General features: G+C 48.0%; 1 long non-coding RNA gene across 2 annotated transcripts in view; it reads left to right on the forward strand.

Annotated features, from left to right (window-relative positions):
- Window positions 1-25,125, forward strand: part of LOC141166444 (uncharacterized) — a 148,968-nt gene that overhangs the window by 12,065 nt on the left and 111,778 nt on the right. The window contains exon 1 of one of the 2 annotated variants that reach the window (XR_012251295.1): window positions 24,806-24,963. The exons of the other annotated variant lie outside the window; for it this stretch is intronic. This is a non-coding gene — a long non-coding RNA (uncharacterized lncRNA). Of the gene's footprint in view, window positions 1-24,805; window positions 24,964-25,125 lie in introns of those variants that run through there. 2 annotated transcript variants of the gene reach the window in all.

Below are 25,125 nucleotides of genomic sequence, written 5' to 3' on the forward strand. Positions count from 1 at the left end.
AGCCTATCAGCAGCGCACACACGGAGCGAAGTGCTTTTTTTCACACAAGCAAGGGCATGTGTGATTGGCAGTGTATGTCACATGTCCTTGCCCTATAAGACCAAGCCATTTTCCCCGTCGCCACCATTTTCTCACTGCTGCAGCTGCGTGTTAGACGGCACCGCTGTTGCTGTGTGCGCTATACCTTGTTAATTTCAAGCCAATTTTCGCACAAATATACAGATAGCTTGGGAGTAGGGAATAGTTGTGATTGCAGTCCTTTTAAGGACTAGGTTACAGCATTTCCTACGACTTTTATCAGGCAGGTCTGTGCTCTTAAATAGATAGATTGTGGGAGTAAAGACTAATTGTAATTGGAGTCCTTTTCAGGACTAGGTTACATCAGTTCCTATCAGTTTTTGCCAGGCAGGTCTGTGCCAGTGCTGTGCAAGTTTTTTTCACAGCATTTGGCTGAATCTAGCAAAGCTAATCCTTTTTGGCCTATTGCAGAGTGTGTTAGTCAGTGGAGTAGCCTATCTGTGTTGCAAGATATACCACCTGTGTATAGAATACCAATTTTTTTACTGCACCTAGTGAAGTAAAATCTTTTGGGCATAGCATCATTCTATTAGTCCATCTATACTGACCTCCATCAGGTTGCAAACTGAATATAATTTTTTTCTGCATCTAGCTCTGAAAAAATATTTGGGCTTCTAGCAGTGTGTGGGACTTGGTCTATTAGTCCATCTATACTGACCTCCATCAGGTTGCAAATTAAAAATAATTTTTTTCTTCATTTAGCTCTGAAAAAATATTTGGGCTTCTAGCAGTGTGTGGGACTTGTTCTATTAGTCCTTCTATACTGACGTCCAGCAGGTTGCAAATTGAATATCATTTTTTTCTGCATCTAGCTCTGAAAAAATATTTGGGCTTCTAGCGGTGTGTGGGACTTGGTCTATTAGTCCATCTATACTGACCTCCATCAGGTTGCAAATTAAAAATAATTTTTTTCTGCATCTAGCTCTGAAAAAATATTTGGGCTTCTAGCAGTGTGTGGGACTTGGTCTATTAGTCCATCTATACTGACCTCCATCAGGTTGCAAATTAAAAATAATTTTTTTCTGCATCTAGCTCTGAAAAAATATTTGGGCTTCTAGCAGTGTGTGGGACTTGGTCTATTAGTCCATCTATACTGACCTCCATCAGGTTGCAAATTAAAAATAATTTTTTTCTTCATTTAGCTCTGAAAAAATATTTGGGCTTCTAGCAGTGTGTGGGACTTGTTCTATTAGTCCTTCTATACTGACCTCCAGCAGGTTGCAAATTGAATATAATTTTTTTCTGCATCTAGCTCTGAAAAAATATTTGGGCTTCTAGCGGTGTGTGGGACTTGGTCTATTAGTCCATCTATACTAACCTCCATCAGGTTGCAAATTAAAAATAATTTTTTTCTGCATCTAGCTCTGAAAAAATATTTGGGCTTCTAGCGGTGTGTGGGACTTGGTCTATTAGTCCATCTATACTGACCTCCATCAGGTTGCAAATTAAAAATAATTTTTTTCTGCATCTAGCTCTGAAAAAATATTTGGGCTTCTAGCGGTGTGTGGGACTTGGTCTATTAGTCCATCTATACTGACCTCCATCAGGTTGCAAATTAAAAATAATTTTTTTCTGCATCTAGCTCTGAAAAAATATTTGGGCTTCTAGCAGTGTGTGGGACTTGGTCTATTAGTCCATCTATACTGACCTCCATCAGGTTGCAAATTGAATAAAAAAAATTTCTGCATCTAGCTCTGAAAAAATATTTGGGCTTCTAGCGGTGTGTGGGACTTGGTCTATTAGTCCATCTATACTGACCTCCATCAGGTTGCAAATTAAAAATAATTTTTTTCTGCATCTAACCCAGCCAATAGTTTTGGCCTAATACCACAGTTTGGCCACTCAGCTCTGCTCGGTTACCATCCATTGTTTTTTTGTGCAAACAACTCCAGAGTTGTGAATTAGTTAACCACCAAAATGAGTGGAAAAAGGCCTGCTGCTAGTGGAAAGGGGAATAGGCGTGTTGGGAAGGGGAAAAAAGGTTGTGTCCGTGGGGTAGGTGCAGAAGAAAGACCATCTTCCAGCCAAACTAAAATGTCTACTTCTTTTAGCGGACAATGTGATAAGATCCCTTTCTTACGGCCACGCCAATCGCTACAAATTCCAGATGAGGCACAAAAACAGCAGGTGCTTCAACGGATATCAAGTGCTCCTTTAAGTGGGCTCTCCTCCACATCAACTTCAACATCACAAATACTCCAGTCCTCAAAGGTGTCACCCAAATCGCACTTGCTTCCTCACAGCTCCCAAATCTCCAGCTGCCCGTCTGAGTATGAGGTAGAACAGATGGTTGAGTCTGCAGAGCTGTTTACTCATACTATAGCCTGGGAATCAGAGGTCGACTCCAGCGCTTCTGTGAATCCAGACGAGGAAATGATCTGCACTGATGCCCAGAATCTTTATGAGTCGGATCCAGGACCAGACGCAGAAGGTTCTGACCATAATGTAGACCCTCATTCCCAAACTGTAACTCCTGTTGGTGGAGACAATGAGGAAGACGATGATAAGACTCAAATACCTGATTGGAGCGACAACTTTAGTTTTTTGTCAGGGCAGGAACAGGTTGGCTCTGAGGACGACGGGTGTGATAACGCACAGGGTGATGATGATGAGGTCGGAGATCCCACTTACTGTCAACCCACAGTCAGCCAAGAGATGAGGTCAGCAGAGGAGGTGGAGGAAGATGCTAGTGACGACGAGGTCAGGTTGCGCCTTCCTGGACAGAGACGTAGTACTGGAAGCACATCAACAACTGCATCCTCAAACACAACTCTGCCTCTCACCACAAGTCGTGGTGGCTCTTCAGGTCGCATGGGTGCTAAGCCTTGCATAGCCTGGGCATTTTTTCAGATCGATAAAGATGACCCAACTCGTGTTATCTGTAACATTTGTCAGCAAAAGCTAAGTAGAGGCCAAAAAATACATAGTTTGAGTACTTCATGCATGAACCGGCACATGGACATGAAGCATAAGTTGCAGTGGGAAGCTCAGTGTGCTACAATGCGGTCTAGCCGGCCGGGCCAACCACCGTCTGCCATATCTTGTGCATCCGCGGCCTCTTCATCCTCTGTGACTGGGGGGACAGCAGTCACACCTGTTTTGGGGCGCAGACCTGCCACCTCTTTACCCGCAACAGCCAGCGTGATTGGCAGGTCATCATTTTCTTTGGAGGTGGTAACACCAGCTGGTCTTGAGCGCTGTCCGACATCGATAGCACCACCTTTGGATCAAGGCAACCTAACATGTCCGCCTGCATCTTCCTCACAGACCGGCAGTTTGCCGGGGACACCCTTATCAACCCCGTCTAAGCACAATAGCCAGCCCTTGGTCCCTCAGATGTGGACAAGTAAAAGACCATTTCCTCCTAGCCATGAGAAAGCTAAGAGGTTGAATTTCACCATCTGCAAGCTCTTGGCTACAGAAATGCTGCCTTTCCGCCTGGTGGACACAGAGGATTTTCGAGACCTTATGTCCGTCGCAGTGCCCCAGTACCAGATGCCCAGTCGGCACTACTTCTCAAAGAAAGGTGTGCCTGCGCTCCACCAGCATGTCGCACACAACATCACCGCTTCTTTGAGAAACTCTGTGTGTGACAGGGTGCATTTCACCACAGACACTTGGACGAGTAGGCATGGACAGGGGCGTTACATGTCGCTGACTGGGCACTGGGTAACTATGGTGACAGCAGGACAAGGGGCTGCTGTCCAAGTCTTGCCGTCCCCACGAGTTGTGCGTCAATCCTCTTTATGTCATTTTTCCTCCACTGCTTCTGCCTCCTCAACCTCCTCTCGGTCTTACACCTGCACCCAAAGCCTGTCTGGTCATGCCACAAGCTTTCTAACTGCGCAGAAGGGATCCTGCACACCTCCTTACTATGCTGGCAGTAGGGCTCAACGTCATCAGGCGGTTTTTACATTGAAATGTCTGGGAAATGTGAGTCACACAGCTGAGGAGTTGTGGTCAGCTCTGGAGAACCAATTTCATGAATGGTTGTCTCCACTGGACCTGAAACCAGGGAAGGCCGTGTGCGACAATGCTGCAAACCTGGGTGCGGCCCTTCGCCGGGGCAATGTCACACACGTGCCTTGTATGGCTCACGTGTTGAACCTGGTTGTCCAGCAATTTTTAGCCCACTATCCCAGACTAGATGGCCTTCTGCAGAGGGCACGGTCGCTGTGTGCTCACTTCCGCCGTTCGCATCCCGCAGCTCAGCGACTTACATCTCTACAGAAGTCGTTGGGCCTGCCACTTCACCGGCTAAAATGCGATGTGCCTACCCGGTGGAATTCAACTCTGCACATGTTGCAGCGACTGTGGCAGCACCGACAAGCCCTGGTGCAATACGTTCTGACGTATAGCCTGGGCCAACGAGATTCAGAGGTGGGGCAAATCACGCTGGAGGAGTGGTCTCAGATCAGGGACCTATGCACCCTTCTGCACAGTTTTGAAATGGCGACGAAGATGTTTAGTGCTGACGATGCCATTATCAGCATGACTATTCCGGTGATTTACATGCTGGAGCACATGTTAAACAGAATTCGGAGTCAGGTGGTGGCACAAGAGGAGGTGGAGGAAGTAGAGGAGGAGGAGTTGTATGCGGAAGGGCTAACATCTGCAAGGTCCAGACGGTCGGCAGCACCAGGGCGGCAGGCATGTGAGGGTGGGGGAGATGATTTTACCAGGGCGCATGGTAGCAGCCAAACTAGTGAGGAAGGTGCAGGAGCCCAGGAAGAAGTGGAGGACAAACTGATGGAAGACTCATCAGATGAGGGAGACCTTGATCACATTTCTGTTGTGCGAGGTTGGGGGGAGAGGACAGAGGAAAGAAGCATGATTGTTACCTCGCCACCAACACAACAGGGACTTGGTGCTCCTGGATGCGCAACACACATGAGTGCCTTCTTGCTGCACTACCTGCAACATGACCCTCGAATTGTGAGAATTAGAAATAATCCTGACTACTGGGTTGCCACACTGTTAGATCCCCGGTACAAAAGTAAATTTGCAGAAATTATTCCTGCCATAGAAAGGGATGCACGCATGCAGGAGTATCAGCAGAGACTGTTGCAGAATCTTACATGTGCTTTTCCACAAAATACCAGTGGTGCACGTAGTGAATCTCACAGTTCCAACTTGCCAACCGTGGGACCGTCAAGTGTTCAGCACTCAAACCGTAACAGAACCACAGTATCTGCTGGTAACATCAATTTTGCGGAATCATTTCACCACTTTTTTAGCCCATCCTTTGCAAGGCCACAGGAGACAAGAAGTCTGACACATAGTCAACGCCTAGAGACGATGGTACAGGAGTATCTCCAAGTAAACATTGAAGCCACGACTGTGTCACTGGACCCTTGTGTAACGGGTCCGGGAGGCGGAACCTCTGAGCTATTATACAAGGGGGCGGCCCTTGTAAGGGAGCGGGTGGCAGTCTCTGGGTGAACGGACAGGGAGTTACGGCAAGTGATCAGGGCAGTCTCTGGGTAAGGGGTAGGTACGACCTGTGATGGCAGAGCCTCCGGGTAGGCTAGCAGGCAGATGGTAGATGTGTGCTCCCAGGTGAGCAAGCGAGAGTCTCTGGAATAGCTGGTGGTCACCGCACGTGACAACGGGACCTCCGGGCTGGCAAGTAGACAGGTAACGGAGATGCGCTCCCAGGTGAGCGGGCAAGAGTCTCTGAGATAGCTGGTGGTCACAGCACGTGACAACGGAGCCTCCGGGCTGGCAAGCAGGCAGATAACGGAGAAGCGCTCCCAGGTGAGCGGGCAAGCTGGTCCATAGACAGACTGACCGGAGTAGTAAGGCAGACCGTCGGACCTCAGGCAAGCAGGCAGGTAGCTGATATGCGCTCCCAGGTGAGCGGGCAGGCTGGTCCTTTAGACAGACTGACAGGAGTAGTAAGGCAGACCGTCGGACCTCAGACTGGCAGACAGGTAACAAGAATTCAGGCAGGAATCAGGCAGGTAACTAGCAGGAAACTGGCAGGAAACTGGCAGGTAACTGGCAGGTAACTGGCAACGGGACCTGAGGGCTGAAGCACAGGTGAGACACAGGTGCAAACAACATTGCTCGGGCACCTCCATTTTGGAGGAGGTGCCTTATATATGATGAAGTCCTCCGGCCATTGGCCGGGGACTCCTTAGGACGGCGCGCGCGGCCCCTTTAAGAGGAGGGGAGCGCGCGCGCGCGCGCGCCCTAAGCACAGGGGCCGGGAAGGAGCGCGCGCTGAGAGCAGAGCGGGAGGAGGACGCCGGGAAGGAGCGCGCGCTGACAGCAGAGCGGGGAGAGGACGCCGGGCACGGAGCAGAGCGGTGAGGGGAGCAGCGTCCCTGCCTAGCAGAGGGCAGGGACGCCAGCGCTACAGTACCCCCCCCTTTAGGCCCCCCCTTTTTTAGGCCAGACAGAAATTTAGCTAGGATGAGAGGGGCATGGATGTTCTCCCGGGGCTCCCACGTTCTCTCCTCAGGACCAAACCCCTTCCAATCTACCAGAAAAAAGGTCTTTCCTCTTACCCTTTTGGTGGCAAGAATGTTCTCTACCTCAAACTCGTCCTCAGCAGAAACCGGAGCAGGAGGCGTACCTGTAGACTTGGAAAAAGAGTTAAGCACTACAGGTTTGAGGAGAGACACATGGAAGGAGTTAGGGATCCGTAAGTTGGCCGGGAGTTTCAATTTATAGGCCACCGGGTTGATCTGACTGATGACCTCCAGTGGGCCGATGAACCGAGGCCCTAACTTATAGGAAGGGATCTTGAGCCGGACATATTTGGACGAGAGCCAGACTTTATCCCCAGGGCGGAATTGAGGAGGGTCCAGACGTTTTTTGTCAGCGTGTCTTTTCATACGCTCGGATGACAGAAGGAGTGCGGACCGGGTACTCTCCCATATAGAGGAAAATTTGTTAACAAGAGATTCCGCAGCCGGATTGTCCGCCGAGGTGGAGACGGGAAACGGGATCCGAGGATGCTGACCGTAGACTACAAAAAACGGGGATTTGGAGGAAGACTCGCTCTCATGATTGTTGTACGAGAATTCGGCCCATGGCAGGAGATCCACCCAGTCAGAATGGTGGGCATTAACGAAGTGCCGAAGGTAACTGGTCAGGTTCTGATTGATCCGCTCCACTTGACCATTAGACTGTGGGTGGTAAGCGGAGGAGAAGTCCAGGGTGACGTCCAGCAATTTACAAGTGGCTCTCCAGAAACGGGAAGTGAACTGTACCCCACGATCCGACACGATGTGACGGGGCAGGCCATGAAGACGGAAGATGTGGCGGATAAAGTCTTTAGCCAGCTCGGGTGCAGACGGAAGACCTGGCAGTGGAATGAAGTGAGCCATCTTGGAGAAGCGGTCAGCGACCACCCAAATGACCGTACAACCGGCAGAGACGGGTAGATCAGTAATGAAGTCCATCGCTATATGCTGCCAGGGGGCAGCAGGTACTGGCAGAGGTAGGAGGCGGCCGGCCGGCAGGTGTCTCGGAACTTTGTTGCGGGCGCAGGACACACAGGCAGAAACAAAGTCTATTACATCCTTGTGCAGGTTAGGCCACCAGTAGTGCCGGGTAATAAGCTGGAGGGTCTTTTTCTGACCGGCGTGGCCAGCTAGTTTAGACGAATGACCCCAGTGTAGGATCTTCTCCCGATCAGGTACTGGTACGAACGTCTTACCAGGAGGAAGACGATTTAGACTCACGGGAGCCACCTGCATTACTCTGGCGGGATCGATGATATGTTTCGGATCCTCCTCGAGATCAGACACCAGAAAGGACCGAGACAAGGCGTCCGCCTTGACGTTTTTGTCAGCCGGGCGAAAATGAAGGACAAAATCAAAACGAGCAAAAAACACGGACCACCGGGCTTGGCGCGGGTTAAGTCTCTGGGCATGCTGGAGGTAAGCCAAGTTCTTGTGGTCAGTGTAAATTATTACCGGGTGAAGAGCCCCCTCGAGCAGGTAACGCCACTCCTCCAATGCCAGTTTGATGGCCAATAACTCTCGGTCTCCTATGGAATAGTTGCGCTCAGAGGAGGAGAAGAGTTTAGAGAAGAAGCCACAAGTTACCATCCTCCCGGAAGATGATTTTTGAGTAAGTACCGCTCCGGCTCCAGAGGAGGAGGCGTCAACTTCCAGGAAGAACTGTTTGTTGCCATCTGGGCGATGCAGCACCGGGGCGGAAGAGAAGGCCTGTTTAAGGGAAAGAAAGGCCTCCTCTGCTTCGGGTGGCCACTCTTTGGGATTAGTACCTTTACGGGTGAGCGCAGAAATTGGGGCCGTCCGGGAAGAGAAGTGTGGTATGAAGAGGCGGTAGTAGTTGGCGAAGCCCAGGAATCGCTGAATGGCCTTCAACCCCTCCGGTCGGGGCCATTTCTCGATGGCAGACAGTTTCTCAGGATCCATTTGTAGGCCGGTCTGAGAGATAATGTAGCCCAGAAACGGAAGCGAGGTCTGCTCAAAGAGGCACTTCTCAAATTTAGCGTAGAGATGGTTCTGCCTTAGCCTGAGCAGGACCTGACGAACGTCCCTCCGGTGAGTCTGGAGATCCGGAGAGAAGACCAAGATGTCGTCCAGGTACACCACTACGCAGGAGTAGAGAAGGTCCCGGAAGATGTCATTGACCAACTCTTGAAAGACGGCAGGAGCGTTACAGAGACCAAAGGGCATTACCAGGTATTCATAGTGGCCGTCCCGGGTGTTGAATGCCGTCTTCCATTCATCCCCCTGACGAATACGAACCAGGTTGTACGCCCCACGAAGGTCCAGTTTGGTGAAGATCCTAGCCCCCCTCAGGCGATCAAATAATTCTGGAATGAGCGGAAGGGGGTACTTATTCTTCACCGTGATCAGGTTTAGGCCTCTATAGTCTATACAGGGACGGAGAGAGCCGTCCTTCTTTTTGACGAAAAAGAAGCCTGCTCCCGCCGGGGAGGTAGATTTCCGGATGAATCCTCTGGCCAGATTCTCCTCAATATATTCGGACATTGACCGGGTCTCAGCAGCGGATAAAGGATAGATACGCCCACGGGGAGGAGTAGTACCGGGTAGCAGATCGATGGGACAGTCGTATGGTCTATGTGGTGGTAATGTCTCTGCCTCCTTTTTATTAAAGACATCTGCATAAGACCAATAAGGAATCGGAAGTCCAGGTAGATTAGCTGGGGTAGGAGAGGGACGGACGGGATGGACGGGAACCAGGCAGGTTTTATGACAGTCTTGTCCCCAGCGAAGGACCTCTCCGGTTTGCCAGTCTAGCACGGGTGCATGTCTCTGGAGCCAGGGCAGACCTAGCAAGAGGGCGTGAGAGAGTCCAGGCAGAACATGAAAGGAGATACTTTCAGAATGCAGCATTCCCACCTGCAGGGTAATGGATTCGGTGATGAGTTGAATGGGGCGAGGTAAGAGGCCCCCATCCACGGCAGCGACAGACAAGGGTACAGCCAGAGGTTTGGTAGGGATGCGGTATTTCTCAACCAGGGACTGTGAAATAAGGTTCCCGGCTGCTCCAGAGTCAAGTTGGGCTAGTTCGAAATAACGGTTCTCCCCGTAGATGATCGAAACTGACAACAGCAGGGATGGAGAGGATTTATTCTTGTCTAGGTGGACCTCTCTGAGCGAACCTAGACACAGGCGTTTCCCGACCTCTCCGGGCAGGCACGGATCCGGTGCTCCTTACTGCCACAGTAGAAGCAGCTCCCCTCGGCACGGCGTGAGTCCTGACGGGTTTTGACCATCTTGGTCTGGTCGACCTGCATAGGCTCAGGAGAGTGTACCTGGGGAGAGATGGAGGGAATGACGGGTTTCTGGAAAGTAGGAGCTAAACGTGGAATCCTTCTCTCACGGGTGACCTCTTTGGCACGCTCCTGGAACCGTAGGTCAATCCGGGTGGCAAGGGTTATTAGATCATCGAGAGAGGTAGGAATGTCCCGACCAGCAAGTTCATCTTTAATACGACCGGACAGACCCTCCCAGAAGACGGATACCAGAGCGTCGTTATCCCAGGCCAGCTCCGAGGCAAGGGTGCGGAACCGTATGGCATATTGGCCCACGGTGAGACCCTCCTGACGGAGGCGTAGCAGAGAGGATGCGGATGAGGTCTTCCGTCCGGGTTCGTCGAAGACTTTCCGGAAAGCCGAGAGAAAAGCAGGCAAGTTGGACACCAGGGGGTCTCCTCTCTCCCATAGAGGATTTAGCCAGGCCAGGGCCTCCCCGGTGAGATGGGACATGATAAAGGCAATTTTGGCCCGGTCGGAATTAAACTGATGGGACAAAAGTTCAAAGTGCAGGGTGCACTGATTTATGAAGCCCCGAGCCTGGACGGGGTCGCCTCCGAAGCGAGGAGGTGCAGAAAGCCGGGGTCCGGGGTAGGATACCATAGTATTAGTGGGCAGCGGAGCTGGCGGATTGCAAGATATGGCACTGGCGGAGGTTGTTGGTGGATCAGACAGAGTGTTCAGGCGAGTATTAACATTCCGCAGGTGACCCAGGATGGCCTCCTGTTGGGACCTCTGACGGGACAGTTCAAGACAGAGGTCCGAGAGCGAGGGAGCTTGGGTGCCACCGGGTTCCATGGCCCGAGCAAACTGTAACGGGTCCGGGAGGCGGAACCTCTGAGCTATTATACAAGGGGGCGGCCCTTGTAAGGGAGCGGGTGGCAGTCTCTGGGTGAACGGACAGGGAGTTACGGCAAGTGATCAGGGCAGTCTCTGGGTAAGGGGTAGGTACGACCTGTGATGGCAGAGCCTCCGGGTAGGCTAGCAGGCAGATGGTAGATGTGTGCTCCCAGGTGAGCAAGCGAGAGTCTCTGGAATAGCAGGTGGTCACGGCACGTGACGGCGGAACCTCCGGGCTGGCAGGCAGGTAGGTAACGGAGAAGCGCTCCCAGGTGAGCGGGCAAGAGTCTCTGGAATAGCTGGTGGTCACCGCACGTGACAACGGGACCTCCGGGCTGGCAAGTAGACAGGTAACGGAGATGCGCTCCCAGGTGAGCGGGCAAGAGTCTCTGAGATAGCTGGTGGTCACAGCACGTGACAACGGAGCCTCCGGGCTGGCAAGCAGGCAGATAACGGAGAAGCGCTCCCAGGTGAGCGGGCAAGCTGGTCCATAGACAGACTGACCGGAGTAGTAAGGCAGACCGTCGGACCTCAGGCAAGCAGGCAGGTAGCTGATATGCGCTCCCAGGTGAGCGGGCAGGCTGGTCCTTTAGACAGACTGACAGGAGTAGTAAGGCAGACCGTCGGACCTCAGACTGGCAGACAGGTAACAAGAATTCAGGCAGGAATCAGGCAGGTAACTAGCAGGAAACTGGCAGGAAACTGGCAGGTAACTGGCAGGTAACTGGCAACGGGACCTGAGGGCTGAAGCACAGGTGAGACACAGGTGCAAACAACATTGCTCGGGCACCTCCATTTTGGAGGAGGTGCCTTATATATGATGAAGTCCTCCGGCCATTGGCCGGGGACTCCTTAGGACGGCGCGCGCGGCCCCTTTAAGAGGAGGGGAGCGCGCGCGCGCGCGCCCTAAGCACAGGGGCCGGGAAGGAGCGCGCGCTGAGAGCAGAGCGGGAGGAGGACGCCGGGAAGGAGCGCGCGCTGACAGTAGAGCGGGGAGAGGACGCCGGGCACGGAGCAGAGCGGTGAGGGGAGCAGCGTCCCTGCCTAGCAGAGGGCAGGGACGCCAGCGCTACACCTTGCTCTTTTTGGGCTTCCAATCTGGATAAATGGCCGGAGCTAGCCACTTACGCCTTGGAGATCTTGTCATGCCCCGCAGCCAGCGTTCTGTCTGAACGTGTGTTCAGCGCTGCTGGTGGTGTGCTGACAGATAAGCGCACGCGGCTCTCCACTGATAATGTAGACAGACTCACGTTCATAAAGATGAACAAATCATGGATCCGAAACGACTTTTCTACCCCTGTGTCATCCTGGGGAGAGCAAAAGCTTGATGATTGGTTAAAATCACCCTACCAACCGTTTTAAGCTTTCAAATTACTAATCATGTTTATCTGTATCTTGACTGGAAAATAATTTGGGCTTTGTAGCAGTGTGCAGCACTGATCCTATTAGGCCATCTATAATAAGCTTCACCAGATTTAAAATTAAAAATAATTTTTAGCTGCATCTAGCCCGGAAAATAATTTTGGGGCTCCGAGATGCGCAAGACACATAAGTGCCTTCTTGCTGCACTACCTGCAGCATGACCCTCATATTGTCAGAATTCAAAGTAATCATGACTACTGGGTTGCCACACTCTTAGATCCCCCAAACTTTTCGATCAACCTTTTCATTTTAATAAAGACCAAAAAAATGGTCATTTTTGAAATTATAAGCATTAGCAGGTTGTTAGAAACTGAAATCAAACAGTTTTCAACTCAAAACTTTATTCTAGGTGATGTTACATTTTCACATAGGACCCCTTGTTTGAAAGGAGCTTCTGAACTCTCTCGTCCATTGAATTTGTCAGGTTTTGGATGGTTTCTGCTTCAATTGTTTTGCATGAGGACAGAATACCCTCCCAGAGCTGTTGCTTAGATGTGAACTGCCTCCCGCCATCATAGACACTCCTTTTAATGATGCTCCAAAGGTTCTGAATGGGGTAGAGGTCAGGGGAGCATGGGGGTCACACCATAAGTTTGTCCCCTTTTATGCCCATATCAGCCAGAGATGCAGATGTTTTATGTGCAGCATGAGATGGTGCATTATCATGCAGAAAAATGATCTTGCTGTGAAATACACGGTTCTTCTTCTTGAACCATGGCAGGAAGTGCTGTTTGAGAAAATCCACATACATTATGGAGTTCATCTTTAGCGCCTTCAGGGATCCTAAAGGGGCCGACAATCTCTCTCCCCATGATTCCAGCCCAAAACATTACTCCACCTCCTCCTTGTTGGCGCTGTAGCCGTGTTTGCGTGGGGTGTCCATCAACCAGCCATCCTCCACTCCATTCATCTGGACCATCGAGCGCTGCACGGCACTCATCCGTGAACAAAACAGTTTTGAAATCAGTCTTCATGTAATGTTTGGCCCACTGGAGCCGTTTCTGCTTGTGTGAAGTGGATAGAGGAGGTCGACAGGATGGCGTATGCACAGCTGCAAACCTCTGAAGGACCCTGCATCTTGTTGTTCGGGGGACGTTGGAGGCACAAGCAGCTTCAAAAACTTGTCTGCTGCTATGACAAGGCTTTTTTGCCGCTGCTGTTTCAACCTGACGTAATTGCCTGTAGGAAAGAGTCCTCAATTTGCCCTTATCAGCACGCACACGTGTGTACTGTGAATCAGCTACATACTTCTTGATTGCCAAGACACTTCATCCTGATCATCGCACAATGTTGATTGTAGTCATGCCTTGACCTAAACACTCCACAATTTGTTGCTTCTCAGCAGCCGACACATCCTTTTTCTTTCCCATTTTGGCAGAAAATGTAGGCTGCTTAATAATGTGAGAGAGCCTTCTTAAGTAGTCTTGCCTTTCATTGGACACACCTGCCAAACTAATTAGCACAGGTGTCTGCAATTGCTTACAGTGATATAAAGAGCCCTGACACACATCACCATCAATGAGTTTAACTGACAAACAAACAAATTCTTCCCTTATCACTCCTAAACACTTTTTGCATAATAATTTGGAACGCGGTGTACATGTGCTTTTCCACAAAACACCAGTGGTTCACGTAGTGAATCTTACAGTTCTAACTTGCCAACCGTGGTCTGTATGGAATTGTTCAATAAAGGGCCCAAAATTAAGATAACATAGATGGGAGAGGTCTCTATGAATAGGAATTCCTAAGTATTTGATACCCTGTGAGGGCCAGGCAAAGGGAAAGTTGGACTGGATGGAATCCTATATGGATTTAGGGAGGGAGACATCGAGGGCCTCAGACTTCGCTGCATTGATTTTAAAATTTTACCATGTAACAAAGTGATCTATTTCAGCCATAACAGCAGGGATGGATATATGTGATTGAGTGATATATACTAGGACATCATCAGCAAATAGAGAGCACTTGTACTCGGTGCCTCCCACCTCAATCCACCTAATATTGGGGTTATGGCGAATTGATGAGAGCAGGTGCTCCGTCACTAGGATGTATAAGAGAGGGGACAGAGGACATCCCTGCCTTGTCCCATTGGTGATTGTGAAAGGTGATGAAAATGTTCTGACGCACCCCCTGGGCCTTGGGACACCCGGAGCCGGACCCTTTTTGGTGGATGCTGGTGGTTGTAGTCTTCGTGGCGGCGATCCGGTTCCGTGGCTCAGGGCGGTCAAACCAGTGGCGGAACTATTTATGTGGTTTTGATGTTTAAATGTCCGACTACGCCACCCGTGGATTGCGGTCAGAGTGAACCGCCGCTACAGGGCAGACCGCTAAGGCTGGTGTTGTGGGTGCAGCAGAGCGTAGCATAACTCCCCACGGGAGGAGTATAGCCTCAGGGCAGTGTATGCGGAGGATGGGGGTGATGGTGCAGGGCAGCAGCAGTAATGACACGGAGTCAGTGATGCAGTTCAGGGCCTTTACTCACAGTTCTTATTATCCAGACCACGTCTGCAGGTAACGGCTGCCCACGTCGTACTGTGCTCACCAGGTGAGGGGCTCAGACAACTCCCAGATAACTTTGGAGCGCTTCACAGGACCCCCTTTGTGTGTCCTTTGTCTGGCCTTTCTTACCAACACTTCTGTCCGGCTGCCTCGGGCCTCCTCTTGGTAAACTTGGCGCCAGTTTCCCTGACCCTATGTGGTGCCTTCCTAGCGGGTGGAGCAAGGGGCTGCGCCACATAAAATGTCAGAGCCTCCGGTTTCTAGCTGAGGGTCGTTTCCTGCCTCCACTAGTTCGGGGACCGGTCTCCCCCTTTGGCCTGACCCCTCCACGCAGGTGGATTCGGGCGTGCGGTGGCGACTCGCCCGTCCGCACCCCTGGGATCCCTTCATTCCTCGTTCCTGGAGCCTTCTCCGCTCCTCTTCCTTCCTTCTCCCTCTTGCAGGCCTGGGCCTCTGTTACTAGGCCCGCCTCCGGAGCAGAGCTCATGCAGAGCCCCTGCTCCCTGCCACTTCTGCTCAGACTTCTCTGCACTGAACTAAGATGGTGCCCACCTTTTATACTCCCTTCTCAATGCACCCAGGAACTGCTTCCTCCCTGCTCCTGCACTGCAGGGTTCCCCTTCCTCAGTGTTCCCTCCCCCCACTCCAGCCAGGGACAGGGACTGTCGTGCCCATCTCAGGGGCATATTGGTCGCCCTGCCCCACGGCAATGTGGTGTAATGCATGCAGGTGTCGGGTCCTGATCCACACTCCATCCTTATCTGAGAGTGAGATATCACACCTCTGGGTGAGGTGCAATACGTCTGTAGCAACCGAGCCCTCGGTGCTACAGTTCCATTTATCTTCAGCCTAGGTGACGTATTGTGATACAGGGCCGTGATTTTGGCTATAAAAGGGTCCCCTAGACCCCTACCCCAAGCTTTTTAAGAGAATCATATATGGCGTGCCAGGAGACTCTATGGAATGCTTTCTCAGCATCCAACGAGAGTATCTACTTACAAATTTTTAACTGCATCTAGCCCAGGAAATACTTTGTGCCTAGTAGCAGTGTCTGCTAGTCAGCGGATTATCCCGGCTGTTAAGCAAGCTACACCACCTGTAGTTTGGACACTTAATTTTTTCAAAGGAAATGCTTCGGGACCACGGGATACTTAGTGAAGAGCATCAGGAGGCACCCCAAGGCATAGGGGCTGGGACTGGCACTAGGATGCCTTGCGGTGGACAGCCGAGCTCGATCCTTATAAAAGCTTTTTAACTGCAGCAGCTTTAGTGGACGCTACTGGAGCTGGAATTACGCGGCTGCTGGCATGAGACTTGCCCTCCAATAGATCCTTGTAAATGGATTTAAAGTGTATTCATTCAAATTAGAGGGACAATTTAAATTAAAAAGCTTAGAGCTGCCTCCACCACAGGGGGGCTCTCTCGACCCACCAGCGGACAGGCACCAGTATTGGGAGAGGGGGGCTGGCCGTCAGGGTTCACCGCGGCTCTGGCACAAACCCGGCGACACGGAGGTGGCACGGGCAGGAGCGGACTGGCCGTCTCGGCTTCTCACTTTTTGGATTTTAGAAGGGCATGACATGCCTATATCTGTGTCTCCCCCTCCTTTTACTCCTCCACCTCTTTTCTTTTCGCATGACTATATGTACTTGTCACTTTTCCATGTGTTAGTTGTGTCTTCTGAGCAGTTTGTCAGCTTTTGGACACCTTTGAAGGTGTTTTCTATGTGTTTCTATGTGTTTTTGTTTGCCTGCCATTGGTTTTAACGGTGTTCGAAGGTGTTCGACGAACAGTTCGACGAACAGTTCGGCGAACACACGGGAACCGAACCGAACTCGAACACTACGGGGGTGGCTCAACACTATAAACGAACACTGCATTTGAACCTCTGAGTGTGCGATGATATAATTTACTGTACGTATTGGGCACAAGGTGTCCCTTCATCAGCACCTCCCTCTTTCTGACGAGAGTGCACGCTAACTATCTATTCTTCTAGACCATGCCAGCAGCATGGTCTAAAAGGCGTTCTGTCAGTGTAACACTGACAGCTGTAATGCATTGCAATGCAATGCTATAATGCATTATACCAATAATGAGAGTAATAAAAGTTAAAGTCCCATAAAAGGACTAAGAAAAAAGTGAAAAAAGGTTTTAAAAAATTGTAAAAATAAAAATAAATTACAAAAAAAATTAAAAAAATAATATACCAATAAATACATATGTAGCACCCCGAGGGTTCGGTTGCTACAGAGGTATTGCATCTCACCCAGATGTGCGATATCTCACTTCCAGGTAAGGATGGAATGTGGCTCAGGACCCTAACACCCACATGCACTACACCACATTTCCGGGGGACAGCTCGACGGTGCTCCCATTAGTTATGCAGGCACGAGTGAGCATGTCCCTGGCTGGAGTGGGGGGAGGGAACACCTAGAGAAGGGAACCCGGTAGTGTGTGCGTGGGGGAAGTAGATCCTGGGTGCACTCTGTACAGGAGTATAAAGGAAGGCACCATCTTGGAAAGGGAGTGAGTTGAGAGAGGAGAAGATAGGGAGCAGAGCTGCTTTATGGGCTCTGCTCCACAGGCAGGCCCTGTCAGGAGGCCTGAGCCTGGAGGAGGGAAGAAGGAGGAAGAGGAGCAGACTGGGCTCCAGGAAGGACAGAGGGGACCCCAGGGGTGTGGACTGGCTGGTAGCCACCACACGCCCGCCGCTACCTGAGTAGGGGGGTCAGGTCAAGAAGATGGGAACCGGATCCCAAATTAGTGGAGGAGAGAAACTACCCTCAACTAAGAACCGGAGGCTGCGACATTACATGTGGAGCAGCCCCTCACCACACCCGCTAAGAAGGCACCACATAGGACCTGGGAAACGCAGGCCAACGTTTGCCCACCAAGAAGGTCCGAGGCAGCTGGACATAAGCGTGGTCACTAGTGGGGTTGAAGACCAGAGACAGGGGACATAAAGGGGGTCCTGCAAAGCACTCCAGAAAGACCTGGGAGTTAACCGAGCCCCTCACCTGGTGAGCACAGCGCGACACAGGCGGCCACCTCTGCAGTGGTGGCCTGGAGCAGTAACCGAGTAACCGTGAGTAAAGACCCTGAACTGCACCACCAAGACTCCGAGTTGTCTTTGTTGCGCTCGTGTACCACCATCACCCCCATCATCTATTCCTGCTGCCCTGAGGCCATACCCCTCCCGTTGGGGGTTATACCACCACGCTGCACATCCTCATACACCTGGCCTCAGTGGACTGTTCTGCAGCGGCGGGTTCAAAGCCGCATTCAACGGGTGGCGTAGTCGTCCAACATCTACCGCTAATACAGCGCCACTTAGTCTGACTCCCTGGGCACGGACCGGATCACCGCCACGAGACTACAACCCTAAAGAGATCCGGCTCCGGGTAAGCTCCCGCGTGCGCAACGCAGCGCGACACAGGCCCAGGGGCGCGTCACATATATTTATGTAAAAACAAAACTAAACAAAAAAAAAGTACACATATTTGGTATCGCCGTGTCTGGAATCACACAAACTATAAAACTTTCAGAAGTTATCCCCTTCAGTGAAAAACGTAAAAAAAAAATTGGCAAAAACTATGCTTTTTCATCATACCGCCAAACAAAAAGTGGAATAAAACGCAATCAAAAAGAGAATATAAATAAAAATGGTATACTTGAAAACGCCATTTTGTCTCGCAAAAATAACACCACACACAGCTCCATCAATGGGAAAATAATAAATCTATTGCTCTCAGAATATAGCGATGCAAAAACAATTTTTTTTCTAAACCTTTTTTTTTGTGTAAAAGCGGCAAAGCATAAAAAAGTATAAATGTGGTATCACAGTGATCGCATTAACTCGAGGTATAAAGCTGTCATCATTTTTACCAGATGGTGACCGACATAAAAAAAAAAATCCTGAATTGCTGGTTTTTGTTCATTCTGCCTGCCAAAAATCGGAATAGAAAGCGATCAAAAAATGTTAATTACTCGAAAATGGAATCAATAAAAATGTCAACTCATCCTACAAAAAACAAGCCTTCACATGCAAAAAATGTTTTTTGTAAGAGGAAAGATTTTTTAGGGTGTGATTGTAGCTAAACACAAAAAGCAATATAATCTGGTATTGCTGTAATAGCACGAACCCAACAAATAAAGTGGTGTAATCACTTATACCATACGAAAAAAAGGTAGAAAAAATAAATAGAGCAAATATTTGACCTGAGGGTTGATTTTATTTATGCTGCCTCACAAAGATTGCAGTAAGGCTAGTCTCTCATTTATCTTGCACTCTACGCTGAACAATTAAACCAAGGTTTCCATGTAAATCTCTAATATACATGATTCAGATGTAACCTCTAGGGGAAGATTCCCTTTAATGAAGCAGATGGAGTCACTGTAGACGCCGACGTGCTTATGATCCGGTGGTGTCCATCTTTTTAGGCGTGCATAAAAGAGCGGTCGGCTACAGTTTTGTGCACCTCTGAAAAGGACACTGCTGAACAGAGGCCATATGGTGTCGAGAGAAATACTGTTGCCCCATTATAATGAATAGATCCCTTAGGAGTTTCATCTGAATCACGTCATTTATAGATTTAGATGGAAACCCTGATGTAAGTGCTCAGTGTAGAGGTCAGGATAATTGTGATCCAAAATGTTACCAATAAAAGTTTCAACTCAATCGACAAAAAAAGCAAGTCCCCACTCAGGTACATCATCTGTCAATGAAAATATACGGGTTTTCACTTTACTGGTAGCACAAAGGATCTGGAAAAGCGCTATGGCTGCTCGACACCCAGCAGAAATCCTGCGAATTCTGCTCTCCCAAATCAATCCAAATGCCTCTCTCCCTTCTGAGCCTCAGTGTGCCTAAACCACATTTAGCATCCACATGTTTGGCATTTCTGTAGTGATAATAACCCGCTTAATTTCTGGGTTCATGTCTCCAATAGCACGAGCTGGGCATAATGTAGACACCACAATGTAACATAGTAACATAGTTTGTAAAGCCGAATAAAGACTTGCGTCCATCAAGTTCGACCTGTTAGTTCTGTAATTGCTAAAGTTGATCCAGAGGAGGGCAAAAACCCCAAATGATTTAGCCAATCTTCACCTGAGGAAAAATTCCCTCCCGACTCTTAAACCAGCAGTCAGAATAAATCCCTGTATCAACCTGCTATTTTATTTTATTTTTAAGTATATGCTGAAATCTGCCTGGTATCTAGAAATGCATCCAGTCCCCGCTTGAACTGGTGTAGTGAATCTGACATTACCGTCTCCTCACTCAGTGAATTCCATATTCTCACTGCTCTTACCGTAAAGAACCCCTTCCTATGCTGGTGCTGAAACCTTTTCTCTTCCAGTCTTAGTGAATGCCCTCTTGTTACCGTAATATCCCTCCTTTTGAACAAATCCCGGGCAAGATCTCTATACTGTCCCCTAACATTTGTACACATTTATTATGTCCCCCCTCAACCTTCTCTTTTCCAGGCTGAATAGTCCTTGTTTTGCCAACCTCTCTGGGTATTGCAGTCCCTCCATTCCCTTTATTAATTTTGTTGCCCTCCTTTGTACCTTTTCAAGCTCATTTATATCCTTTCTATGTATTGGGGCCCATAACTGAGCACAGTATTCCAAGTGTGGTCTGACCAGTGCTTTGTACAGTGGAAGAACAATGTTCTCATCCTTTGCAGCTATACCTCTTCTGATACATCCCATTACCCTGTTTGCCCTTACAGCAGCGGCCTGACTTTTGGCACTCCAATTTAGTTTGCTATCAATCAAGATGCCCAAGTCCTTCTCCATCTCTGAGTTCCCCAATGATTTCCCATTCAGTGAGTACTGGTGACTTCCATTTTTCCTTCCCATATGTATGACCTTACATTTCTCCTCGTTAAACCTCATTTGCCATTTAATGCTCCACCTACCCAGCTTATCCAAATCCCTCTGTAGGTCTGCACTGTCCTATTTTGTATTAATTGTTTTACATAACTTTGTGTCATCTGCAAATATTGATATTTTACTATTTATCCCGTTGACTATGTCGTTAATAAAGATATTAAATAACATTGGGCCTAGTACAGACCCCTGTGGTACCCCACTAGTGACGCTTACCCAATCTGAGAATATTCCATTTATAACCACCCTCTGCCTTCTATCCTTTAGCCAGTTAGCTACCCACTTGCAGACATTTTCCCCCAGCCCCATCATTCTCATTTTGTATACCAACCTATTATGTGGCACGCTATCGAACGCTTTTGAAAAGTCGAGATACACGACATCCACTGGATCCCCCTGATCTAATCGAGAGCTAACCTCCTCGTAGAAGTCAATCAGGTTTGTTTGGCAGGAGCGATTCCTCATGAATCCATGTTGGTTCGGGATTAAAAGATTATTAGCATCAAGATGCTCCGTAATTGCCTCTTTAATGAAGCTTTCAAAAATTTTGCCCACAACGGACGTCAGACTCACCGGCCGATAGTTTCCGGCGTCACTTTTCGCTCCCTTTTTGAATATTGGCACTACATTCGCCTGTCGCCAATCAAGTGGTACAGACCCAGTCTCAACAGAGTCCTTAAATATAAGATATAACGGTCTGTCTATCACATTACTTAGTTCCCTTAGTACCCATGGGTGTATGCCATCAGGTCCTGGTGATTTGTTTATTTTAATGTTACTGAGGCGTTTCTGTACCTCAACTTGGGTTAGATTAGTCATACTTAGTGGAGGATTAAGCTTGTCACTTCTCATTTCTCCTGTTAGTTCTATTTCCTTTGTGAAAGTTGTTGAAAAAAAATTATTTAATAGATTAGCTTTATCCTCATCTTTCTCTATGATTTTGTCTTCCTCACTTTTTATCGGTCCAATATTATCCGATTTAATCCTTTTACTATTTATATACGTAAAGAACAGTTTGGGATTTGATCTACTTTCCCTAGCAATACGTTTCTCTGTTTCCTCCTTCGCTATTTTTATTTGTTTTTTACAGGTTCTCGTTTTTTCCTTGTAACACATTAGTGCCTCCTTACTGTTTTCCTGTTTTAATCTCTTGAATGCCTCTTTTTTGCTATTTAACGCCCCTTTTACGTTCTTGTTCAACCATATTGGTTTCCTCTTATTTCTGGCCCTTTTATTCCCATACGGTATATACCTCTCGCACTGAGTATTCAGAATTCTTTTGAAGGTTTCCCATTTACTATTCGTATTCCTTTGATTAAGTACTTTGTCCCAGTCAATAAGTTGAAGGCTTTCTTTCAGCTGATCAAACTTCGCCCTCCTAAAGTTTAATGTTTTTGTTGTTCCCTTATTGATAACCCTACTGAAGGGCATTTTGAAGTCGATAATATTATGGTCGCTATTACCTAGGTGCCCCCCTATCTGTACCTCAGTTATTCTATCAGGCCCATTAGTCAATATTAAGTCCAACACGGCCTTCCCTCTCGTTGGTTCCTGCACTAGTTGGGAGAGATAATTATCCTTAATATTTGTCAAGAACCTTTTTCCTTTCTGAGATCTACAGGTTTCTGTTTCCCAGTCAATATCCATGTAGTTGAAATCCCCCATTACAATCACTTCATTATGTTTTGCTACTTTGTCTATTTGTCCTAATAGCAGATTCTCATTCTCCTCTGTTATATTTGGTGGCTTATAGCAGACCCCCAGTAATATTTTATTATTATTTTTTGCCCCCTCTATCTCTACCCACATGGACTCGACCCCCTCTTCTCCCTCTCCTATATCTTCCCTTAGTCTGGGTTTTAGACTAGCACTACAAAAGCAGATTTGCAATTTTCATTCAGCAACATCCACTGCTGCTTCTTTCTCGAAAGCACACATGGAGTCAAAATCGTCACTACACCTGTAGATAAATTCCCAAAGGAAATTTTCACAGTAAGGTTACTTGAGGGGGTATTCTGCTCTTCTGGCACTTAGCGTCTCTGTATATGGAGTCCACAAACTAATCTACAAAAATGTGTAATCAAAGTGTCAAATAGCTCTCCGTCCCTCTCGAGTCTCGCAGCGTGGCTAATCAGTAATGTGCTGTCACATATGGCTATTGCCACATTCACCAGAAATTGTGTGACAAATTTTGGTGCCATTTATACCCATTTCTACATGTGAACATGTAAAATTTGGGCTAAAACAACATTTTTGTGGTAAAAATGTAAGTATTTTTTCTTCATTATTCAATGGTATAAAATTTTGTGACACACTAGTTGTGTCAATATGATCACTATACCCTTATATGAATTCATTGAGAGGTATAGTTTGCATAATTGGGTCACTTATGGGGAAATTCTGCTGCTCTGGCACCTCAGGGGCTCTTCCATTGGGTCAGGTCATCCGCAAACCATAATTCCAAAATCTGCACTGTAAAATGGCGCCTCTTCCCTTCTGAGCTTTGCACTGTGCCTCAAAAGTAGTTTTCGACCATGTATGGGGTATTGGCATGCTCAGGAGAAATTGTGTAACAAAATATACCATTCTTTTTTCCCTATTATCCCTTTTGGAAATTTAAAACTTGGAGCTAAAGCAACTTTTTCATGGAAAAAATGGTAATTTTCCATTTACTCAGCCCAATGTTATACAATTCTGTGAATCCTCTGAGGGTTAAAAATGCTCACTACACCACTAGATGAATTCCTCAAGAAATGTAGTTTAACAAAATGGGGTCATTTGTGGGGGTTTCTGTTGTTTTGGCATGTCAAAGTGTCTTCAAATGTGACAAAATCTTCAAACTATTCCAGCCAAAATTGCCCTCCAGAATTCAATTGGCACTCGTTCTCTTCCGAGCCCAGCTGTGCACCCAAACAGTAGTTTTCCACCACATATGGTGTATCTATGTACTCAGGAGAAATTGCACAACAGATTATATTGTCCATGTTCTGCTGTTACCCTTGTGAAAATTAAAAGTTTTGGGCTGAAGCCACATTTTTGCAGGAAAAATTTATTTTTTGATTTTTACGGTTCAAAGTTATAAAATTTTGTGAAGCACCAGTGGGTTCAAGGTGCTCATGAAACATCTAGATAAGTTCCTTGAAGGGTATAGTTTCCAAAATTGGGTCACTTGTGGGTGGGTTTCTACTGTTTAGGTACATCAGGGGCTCTGCAAACACTACATGGCATCCGCTGTCTATTCCAGCAAATTTTGCTCTCCAAAAGTCAAATGTTGCTCCTTCCCTTCCGAGCCCTGCCGTGTGCCCAAACAGTAGTTTTCCACCACATTTGGGTTATCGGTGTACTCAAGAAAAATTTCACAAGAAATTGTACAATGAATTTTCTCCTGTTACCCATGTGAAAATGAAAAATGTAGGGCTAAAGCAACATTTTCATTTTCATGGCTCTACGCTATAAAATTCAGTGACACACCTGTGGGTTCAAGGTGCTCACCACACCTCTAGATAAATTCTTTGAGGGGTGTAGTTTCCAAAATGGGGCAATTTGTTGGGAGGTTCCACTGTTTAGGCTCGACAGGGGCTCTGCAAACGCAACATAGCATCCGCTGTCTATTCCAACGAATTTTGTGCTCGAAAAGTGAAATGGTGCCCCTTCCCTTCCAAACTCTGCCATGCGCCCAAACAGTAGTGTTACCCCACATATGGGGTATCTGTGTACTCTGGAGAAATTGCACAACAAATTTTATAGTCCATTTTCTCCTGTTACCCTAGTGAAAATGCAAAATTTGGGCCTAAAGCAACTTTTTTGTGGGAAAAATTAAAATTTTAATTTTTTCCTTCCACCTTGCTTTAATTTATGTGAAGCATCCAAAGGGTTAATAAACTTCTTCAATGTGGTTTTGAGCACTTTGAGAGGTGCAGATTTTAAAATGGTGTCTCTTTTGGATATTTTCTGTCAAAGTCACTTGAAATATGATGTGATCCCTAAAAAAAAATCGTTTTTTTGTAAATTTTGTTGGAAAAATGAAAAATTGATGATTAACTTTTAATCCTTCAATAGATCGATAGATAGAATAGATATATAGAATAGATAGTATAGATGCCCTGTAGATATTTAATGTCACAAGCACCATACATATAATAAATTAGCACCCTTTAGTGCTTTTCATGTGGGTTAGTAATGTGGATGTCTGACAGACACTTCCCTATTACTAACCCCTGGGCTTGATGCCAGCAGACATTACAAGGCTGATATTATGCTCAGGCTTGGACTGTTTCACGCAAGCGTAGATTGTGGCCTCACTGTGCCACGGACCGAGGAATGCCTGGAGGGGCGTGACTAAGTGAAACTCCCAAACGGACCTCAGATGCACGAAAATTAATGGTGCCGTGTTCCGAGGAGGGGTGGAACCAGGTGCTACACCAGGGCAGACCTCAGACACATGGCTGTTGACCCTCAACGAGGTATGTGGGTACTAGCAGGTTCAGTTGGTATACAGATTCGCACTGGCAGTTGCAGGCAGGTCTGGCTGGTATACAGATAAGCACTGGCAGGTGCGGACAGGTCAGGCAGGTATACAGGCAGGTACTGGCAGACACAGCTGATATACAGACATGGGTAGGACC

The sequence above is a fragment of the Phyllobates terribilis genome, unplaced genomic scaffold (genome assembly GCF_046119375.1).
Source record: "Phyllobates terribilis strain yellow unplaced genomic scaffold, ASM4611937v1 Scaffold_1__5_contigs__length_1240528914, whole genome shotgun sequence".
Taxonomy (NCBI): Eukaryota; Metazoa; Chordata; class Amphibia; order Anura; family Dendrobatidae; genus Phyllobates; species Phyllobates terribilis.